General features: G+C 33.1%; 1 long non-coding RNA gene across 1 annotated transcript in view; it reads left to right on the top strand.

Moving 5' to 3' along the window:
* The first annotated feature begins 1,047 nt into the window (after positions 1–1,047).
* The window catches only part of LOC144366525 (uncharacterized), a 37,324-nt gene continuing 29,699 nt past the window's right edge, over positions 1,048–8,672 (top strand). Inside the window, exons 1-2 of the long non-coding RNA XR_013425583.1 lie at positions 1,048–1,154; positions 1,943–2,099. This is a non-coding gene — a long non-coding RNA (uncharacterized LOC144366525). The remainder of the gene's footprint in view (positions 1,155–1,942; positions 2,100–8,672) is intronic.

Raw genomic sequence — 8,672 nt, 5'->3', positions numbered from 1 at the left:
GTAATTAAAAAATATCATTCTGGTTTTGGGGTATAAAATGATTAGTGTTAAGAGAAAACAGAAAAGCCAATCAGAAGGCCATATCAATAGTTGAGGAGGATTGTGGTTGGCTAGCATGGAGTGGTAACGAGGACAGAAGTGGTACGTTCTCTGTAGGTAGAGTTGACTTCTTCCTGTAAATTTGCGTTGCCGTGGGTGAGATAGCTGGTCTGAATAAATTTTTGCCTTACAAATTGGGAATTTGGTTGTGTCATTCAAAAAAAAAAAAAAGAATAGGAATGACTTACAAGAGTCAGGTTTGGAGGTACACAACAAGTGTTCCATCTTGGTTACATTACACTCAAGAAGTCTTCCAGATGTTCAAGTAGAGATAGGCATTTGGGCACATCTGTCTAGAAGTCCAAGAGAGAAAAGAGGGCTATAATTAGAATTGTATTTAAAACCATTGACTTGATTTTGGTACTTTGGAAAGATTTAGACACAGAGGAGAGAAGGATGTGCAGGATCAAGTTGTAAGTAATGACATCATTTAGAAGTTGAACAGAAGACCTCGATCTAGGTCATGAAAATTAATGAGAAAGAATTCTGACCAAGGTAGAAAGAATATCAAGGTAAGATACCATGCATTTAAGAAAAAAACAAGAGATTCAAGAAAAAGAAAAGTGGTACAGCTCTGTGAACTATTCCAAGGATGTTAAGTTTGAAAAGAATAGGACAGCGACATTAGATTTGGCCTACTTGAGGTGATTGGTGACCTTGAAAATTGCAGTTGCAAAAAAGTGGTGGAGAAAGAAACTCAAGTGGAGTGTGAGAGAAAAGAATACAACATAGTTATATTCTCTACCTTACACTAAAAGAAATCATGGCTATCAAGTGCTTAGCCTAGTGTCTTTCCGGCACTATAGGAAGCACTTTTCCAAATTGGGTGGTGGTGGTGTTGTCATCATTGCTATCATCAGTAGTATACTTCCTGATGCAATGAGATTGCAGACCTGAGTTTGGATATGGTGACCACTGATTACCTATTGCTGCTTTCCACAGCTCCTAGCCAGCCACCAAGAATCATCAGTTCAGTAAGGTCCGGTTCACGCTACATAATTACCTGGGATCATGTTGTTGCTCTATCAAATGAATCTACAGTGACGGGATATAAGGTATACAAGAGTACTAAAATGTTCCTCATACAGGTTTCATTCTTACAGATGTTTATTGATGTGTGTAATTTTTTCCATTTCAGTGAATTCCATTCAGCTTTCTTATTTTACCTGTATAGCAACATTAGATGGCATAGTCTGAAATTTTTTGAAATGAGAAAACATCTTCAAGGAATTTTAGGGAAATGCTATGTTAAGTGATCAAGATACATAAAATAACTGTTTTTTAAAGAATATAATTGTTAGAGTAATTATAGCTTAATGAGGAAAGACATAATGAATTCAGTTTTGTTTGACAATGTTTATCTTAGTGTTGCTAAACACACAGCAAAGTAAAAGAGAAAAGATTTTTACTATGTATTCTCTATATCACATGCTATCATATATTTCACATTCATCAGATACTAAATTTTAGGAATAGTATGAAAAAAGGTTAAAGTAAGAGAGAGTATGTTTAGACTATTTCAATATATTGAAAGAACTTTCATTTTATGTTTTTTCCCTTAAAAAGACATATAATTCCGATCTCTTTGTTTTCTATTATATCAAAAAATAAAATTCAGATTCTGATGGCAAACCTATTGTATAATCTTCCCCCAGAAGCAGAAATCAAGTTCTGTGAATGAAAATAACATTAAATTTTTCCAGGTGTGAAAGTGCTAATGTATTTTGTTTGTTCGTTTGTTTTTAATAAATGCAAGGGTAAGTACTTTCATTCTGATTTTAGTATTAGGGCATTTGCTAATTAGTTTGAATTTATTAATAGGAATGTCTTTGGACTTTATCAGGTACTCTATAGACCTGATGGACAGCATGATGGCAAGCTGTATTCAACTCATAAACACTCCATAGAGGTTCCCATCCCCAGAGATGGAGAGTATGTTGTAGAGGTTCGAGCACACAGTGATGGGGGAGATGGAGTGGTGTCTCAAGTCAAAATTTCAGGTAAGCCAGTCATTTCAGTTAAATACTTATAAGTTTCTATGCCATATGGCTTCCCAAGAGTAAAGGTAGAACTGATATTCATACCACTATCAACATTTCCCTAAGTAGTTTTGAATTATCAAAGAAACCTGAAACTTGATATTTTTTCCTTATGTGTCACAAAAGTAAAGTTACAACATACCATGAGTTTGTTGATTATTATCTAGGTGTCAAAGCATAGTTAAAAACTTTCAGTTATAGAATGAACAAATTCTGGGGATCTAACGTATACCACAGATGGTTATAGATGTGTTAATTTGATTGTGATAATTACTATATACTAGGTATGTGAATGCAATCATGTTTTCCTTTTTCTTTTTCTTTTTAGTTGTAGATGGACACAATACTTTTTTTTTTACTTATTTTTTTTATGTGGTGCTGAGGATGGAACCCAGTGCCTCACTCATGCTCCGTGAACACTCTACCACTGTGCCACAACCCCAGCCACTACAATTATATTTCGTACCTTACATAGATTCTATTCGTGATTTCAAACCAAATATTTTAAAATATAAAAGTATTTTTAAAATATAAGATATTAAAATGGTTAATTCTAGACCATAATTTAATAAGATCCAAACTTCTCTCATATCAAAAGGAAATCTAAAGAATGATTTTTAATTCTCTGCACAACTCCTTTTTCTTGTCTGCCCGTGTTGATATAATAAAACAGATCCTGTACCTTGATCTCTGTTTCCTTTTGTGTTAGCCTATTTTTTTTCTGCAAACTCTTTTTCTCACATCATTGATTAATTTTGAATATATATTTGAGACAGAGGGTTTTTTCTCTTTTTTGATTGCACTCTTATGATTTGTTTAATAGTTGAGACTTTTTTTTATCTTCATGGTTTCATTGAGCTGAATTAAAACTAATGTTAATTTGAGAATTTTATGAGAGAATATAAAATACTACATAATGCTAAATCAGGCAGGAATAACTGGGTTATAAGAGTAGTGATGAATAGCTAAATTAATGATATGTTACATATTAAACCAATAACACATCCTTAATACAATATCAGACAATTTAATAATTTAAGTACTATCTTCCTATTAGCTACATTTTCATGCAATTTACCATAACACATGCATACTTTTTTCAAATCAAAAATTTATTGAATAGTGAATTTAAATTTTTCATTTTAATTTTAAACATTAGTATTTTGCCTTTTTCGAATATTTAGAAATTCGAAAAATCTAAAAGTAACAGAAAATATTCATTTATATTCAAAGTACCCTGTAATAATTATAGTTAATGTTTAATTGAATTTATTTCTAGTTACTCTATGTACATATATAATTTTATGTTTTAACTTTATTAAATGCCATATCCACCTTTCATTGATTGTTACACAAATATTCTGTTTCTCATTCAAGATTTTGAAAATTTTATTTAAAATTACACATAATATTCTTTTAAGCACTTCTACTCCGTTCAGTTTTTCCAATCATAAGTGATCAGTTTTTGAGAGTATGTTTGTAAACTGATTTTTCCACAGGTTAAATTTAAATAATGAAACTAAAATTTTACTTCATTTTGCAGTTCTTTGAAAACATTTATCTGTTTATCTTCCTATGTCATTTAATGTGTTTGTTCTCACTTAATACTCTAACATTATTGTCTTTCTCTTCAGTCATTACAAATTTGATAAAAGAAAATGGTATCATTTTGTTTTTAAAGCTTTTTCTATATTATGAACTATGATAACCAACACCTTCATTTGTTTTTTAATCTGGCATTCATTCCTCAGTTTAAACTGAATGTAGTTTCTGGGATTTGGACTCACAGTCTGTAACTGGTAATGCTATAGTCAAGCCAGCAATGTCAACATGCTTATAAAAGTGATATGTTGGTAATTGCTCAATAACAGACTTTCTGGGGATGGTGGAAATCCCTTTGTTTACATCTGTGGTGTAAATATTCTCACCATGTCCGATTGCAAGCTTCCCACATGATTTTACTTAGTACCCACTAAGTGTAAAGTACTACCCTCTGCAGATGTGAGGGGCATAACTTCAAGAGCACTGGTGACATTGAAGAGTAGTAAAATAATCAGGAGGTGATGGATTTTGAATATTTGCTACCTTTGTTTTAAGTTTTTTAATAAGTTTATTTAATTTGACTTTTAATAATGGTGTTTTTAACAAATGCTCATAAAGTTCCTGAAAACAGTTGGCTCTCAAAAGGTGGTATGGGCCAATTTCAGTAAGCCATAGAAGTAATTGGACATTCCAGTGTAAATAGCCTATGTATAGAAGATACATTGTATGCTTGTTTAGAAACATAATTGGTGTCTTCCCCTCCCTCCCTACCTTCTTCCCTTCCTTCCGCTCCCCTCCCTTCTCTCCTCTCCCCTTGACATCCCTCTCTCTGTTTCCTAACTAATGGACAATTCTTACTTGCAAAACTTCTATTATTTATCTTAGTCCAACCATAAGTGCACAAAGAAACTGTAGAATTAACATTATGAAATGTCAGATATTTAGGGAATAGTAACATTTTAGTATTTTGTTGTTTGAGTTTGGATTTATTTGCAAATTGCTTAATTTATTTGTAATGAAAAAAAAGCATGTAGCTGGAAATGTTAAACCTTCCTGCAAATTTGAAGAATTTTAATACTTTAATATTTTATTGCAGTTTTGTGTACAAAATATGTAGCCAAGAATTTTAATATACTGCTAGATTTAATGTTTGTAACCATTTTGCTATTAATTCATTCATTCAACAAATATACAATTAGATACAGTACAGTGGGCTCAGTTCACATACTTAAAACCTGCTAAGGTCTTTACATTTCTACATTCCTCTCCGGTCATACTGCATTTCCAATCTTAGTCTCCTGCAGTTGACTGTATGCACACTCAGAGAGGTCTTTTCAAACATACTCAAATCATGTGAGTCTCCTCTTAGAAAGAGGTCCCATAGAGTAATGTCTAAGTTCCTTCTCATGGCCCTTAGGCCCTGTGTGACCTGGCCAAACTCATCTCCATTAAGTGATTTCTCCCTTCTCCACTGACCTCCATATCTACGTGGACACAGAGGTGTCACTCCTGGTTGAGGCATTGTACTTGCTCCACCTACTGCCTGAAGATCTTTGCATTTTGGCAACCCAGGCTCTTTCTTACCATTTGTTTCTGCTCTGAGATTATCACCACCAGTTTATGCTGTGCCCCCTCACTCTGAGTAACTGTTAGTCACATATCACAACACTGTCTTATTTTCTTCATAATATTTATAACCATTTAAAAGTGTTCAGTGCGTAGTAAAATCAAACAGTTGTTCATTGTCTGTCTCCAGTCTTTCCTGAATCTAAGCCCTATGAGAGCAAGCTCTTATCTGCTTTGTTCGACTTGGGGATCTCTAGCACCTAGGGAACTATTTGGCATGTAACAGCATTTAGTAAATGAATGCTGAATCATTTATGAATTCCACATAGAGAAAAATATAGTTACAAGAATAATTTGGGCAACTTAAGGTTATGATTAGATCTTCAGAAAAATTGATATATTTCCCCATTAGGTACAGGCATTATATGTCAGGTGCTGATCTACAAATTTGAGTCTTTGAATAGCCTTTGATCTACAAATTTGAATCTTGGAAATTTTACTAGGCATAGTAATCTGTAATTCTACTTCTTTCTGCCCTTAATACTACTTGCTGTCTTACATGATTCCTTATGGAATATTTACAGTGCACATCAAGACAAATGTAACACCTCAAATGTTTCAGCACAAAAAAAAATCTCTAAGAAATTATGAATTGTCTTCTTATAACCTTTAGTTGTTTCTAATCATTAGGAGCTAAATTAAGAGAATGTACAGATAGCTATAGTGTTTTGAGTATTAATTTAGGTAAGCTAATTTGGTTTAATTCATATTTGCTATAAAACTTAGGCTATCAGATAACAAGGATCTTTGTTCATAAATATCCACAGAGAATCATACATTTGTCATATATGTGTAAGCGTGCCTATTCTAAGCCCTTATTTTTTTTTATTTAGTTTCAAACAGGCAATAGATACCTCAGCCAAACCAAGGAGGACTTTTAAGGACATTTCAGAGGCTGGACTTCTTCCTAAGGACAGAAATAGTTAGTCATATGATACCTTTGACATAGGATTAAAATGATCCGATTTTCTCACTTGCAAAAATCATATTGGTGATTGTGGAAAATATATACAGCCAGGCAGTTAGAAGTAAGGAGAGGAATTGCAGGGCTTATTGCCATAAGATGATTAAAAGATATTGATGTTTTACACCAGAAAGATGGGGTGATTGAAGTCTAGGGTGGATACTAAAAGAACAGGCCCTCTTTTCCATTTGACTTAAAGTTACTGTGTATTTATTTTGTGGACTTTATGTCTTCTAATAAATCTGTAATTTATCCTGATGTTACCACAGATGATGTAATGTAAACATTTAATCTACTATTTTTTTAACTCCAAGCTATTAAGTTAAACTATATAACAATAGCCACTGACTTAAACACTGTGATTAAAAACATGTTTTGTCTTTCATTTGTCCTTTACTCTCCAGTCGAAGAAAGAGGGGTAAAAAAATCATTTTATGATTAGAACTTTTGGACATTTAACTCCTTAATTCCCATGTGCCCTTCTCTGGTGCCTTAATAGTGCACTATAAAAGTGACAAGGTGACAGATTGAATGTTCATAGTTAATTCACATGTTATTAAATGAAAGTGCAATATTGACATCATCATCCTTGCGATGTCTTTTATAGGCATTTTCAAACCTAAAGTTCTGAGCTTCTAGTCTTACACTATAAGCTCTAAATGGAAGGAAAGGGAAGGTAATACATATGGTGGTTTTAAGCTTACTTTATCCTGCTTTCCTTATGACAGGATACTATATATGATTCAGTGATCCCTACATCAGCAACTTTGTAAAAGTCTTCTATCTTTCAGGAGAAGTAGATTTCTATGAATAAAGTGACCATGTGAATATTGTGAATGCATATTATTTGACAGTAATACTGCAGTTGAATGCCATTTTTATAAATCCATCATCATAATTTAATAAATTTACATTTTCAATAAAGGCAATTAGATACTATTAAGGAATGCTACCTCTGCAACCATTTTGATATAGCCAAATATTTGGTTTTCTTTTATATTTTGTGCATGCTCATGTTGAGATTTCAAGTGGATAAATCTAGTCTACATAGATCTAGGTTCACAAATAGCTTAATTTATGTCACTTCTAAATATGAATCACCTTTATTTTCAGTGAATTGTGACATCTCAAAGCCTTTCCCCAACACCTGTACAGAATTCCTAGTTTTGTGGCAAGAAAGAAAAATGAAGGAAAGTTTTTATATAATGTAATATCTTGTGAATTAGACTTCAAGAAGAAATGCACAGCCCTGATGATTAGTAACCTCACCCTGTGAATGACCCAGCCTTGCTCCAGTAGTGGATGGTTAGCTCACAGCTCAGGGAGCACCCAGAGTCTCACTTGTCTTTCAGAAGCTTTGAGCACTAGTTTGAGAAGCATATGCTAGGAAGCAGACATATTGTGAATGGTGGGAAAAATTTCTGTGCATCTCTGGAAACAGAGTTGTGAGGAGCCTAGTGATGATAGTCCAAGCAAAACATGAAATCAGCTTTGACTAGTGTGCTAATAGTAGAAGATGGAAGAAGCAGTATTATTCAAGACTATTTGAAAGAAGACCCAGAAGTATTTTTTGATGATTTGATGAGAGAAGTTTGGGGATTTGGTATGACTAAACATTTAGATTGACCAGAAGAATCATATACCAACATGACCAACAGATTCATGAAACAGAACCATTTACTGACAATAGGAAAATTAAAGAGAACTTCAGAATAATAGGATATAATAGAAGATCAAGGAAAACCAAGATTCATAACTTCTAGTTAAAAAATAAAGAGCAAAACAGAGTCTGCATACAATCACAACAATTTTGGTGGTCAGTCATAAATTCTCAATTCAAAATTATTTGAGAAAATAGATACAATTAGTCCTGATATGATCAGGGTCTCAAAAATATAATCATGAAACAGGTTTTCTTCTCTCTCCACTTGAGAGGCCCCAGTATTGGCCTTATTCAAAAGCTTCCATTTATGCAAAATGCTGAAGAAGCATTAGGGATTATCCCTCACATATAGATATTATAATTAATACCATGAACAAGAGGCTCCATCTCTTTTGGAAGTCAATATTTAAATTATGGATCTTTTCCAAAAGCCACTCCAAAAGCACTCTCCCATGATATTCAGAACCAAGTCATAAGTCTATCCCTAAATTAATAGAATGAAATTTCTATGATTGCCCCAAATGATCAATATTTATTGTTGATCTGAGGATGACAAAACCTTTCTGGAGAAAGAATATCTCAACAACAAAAAAAAAATGAACAGTGGATAAACAAGAGAGCAGAAAGGAAAAAGATTTCTGCTTAATATTAAAAGTGAGGAAAAAGAGGGAATTAGGTCAGAGATAAACTTTGTAAAAACTCAGAGGAAGAGGGTTGGAAAGTTATGGATATGCTAGGA

This window comes from Ictidomys tridecemlineatus, chromosome 9, assembly GCF_052094955.1.
Source record: "Ictidomys tridecemlineatus isolate mIctTri1 chromosome 9, mIctTri1.hap1, whole genome shotgun sequence".
In the NCBI taxonomy this organism is placed as follows: Eukaryota; Metazoa; Chordata; class Mammalia; order Rodentia; family Sciuridae; genus Ictidomys; species Ictidomys tridecemlineatus.
The sequence above is the reverse complement of the archived record's forward strand: the minus strand, read 5'-3'. Positions and strand labels throughout refer to the sequence as shown.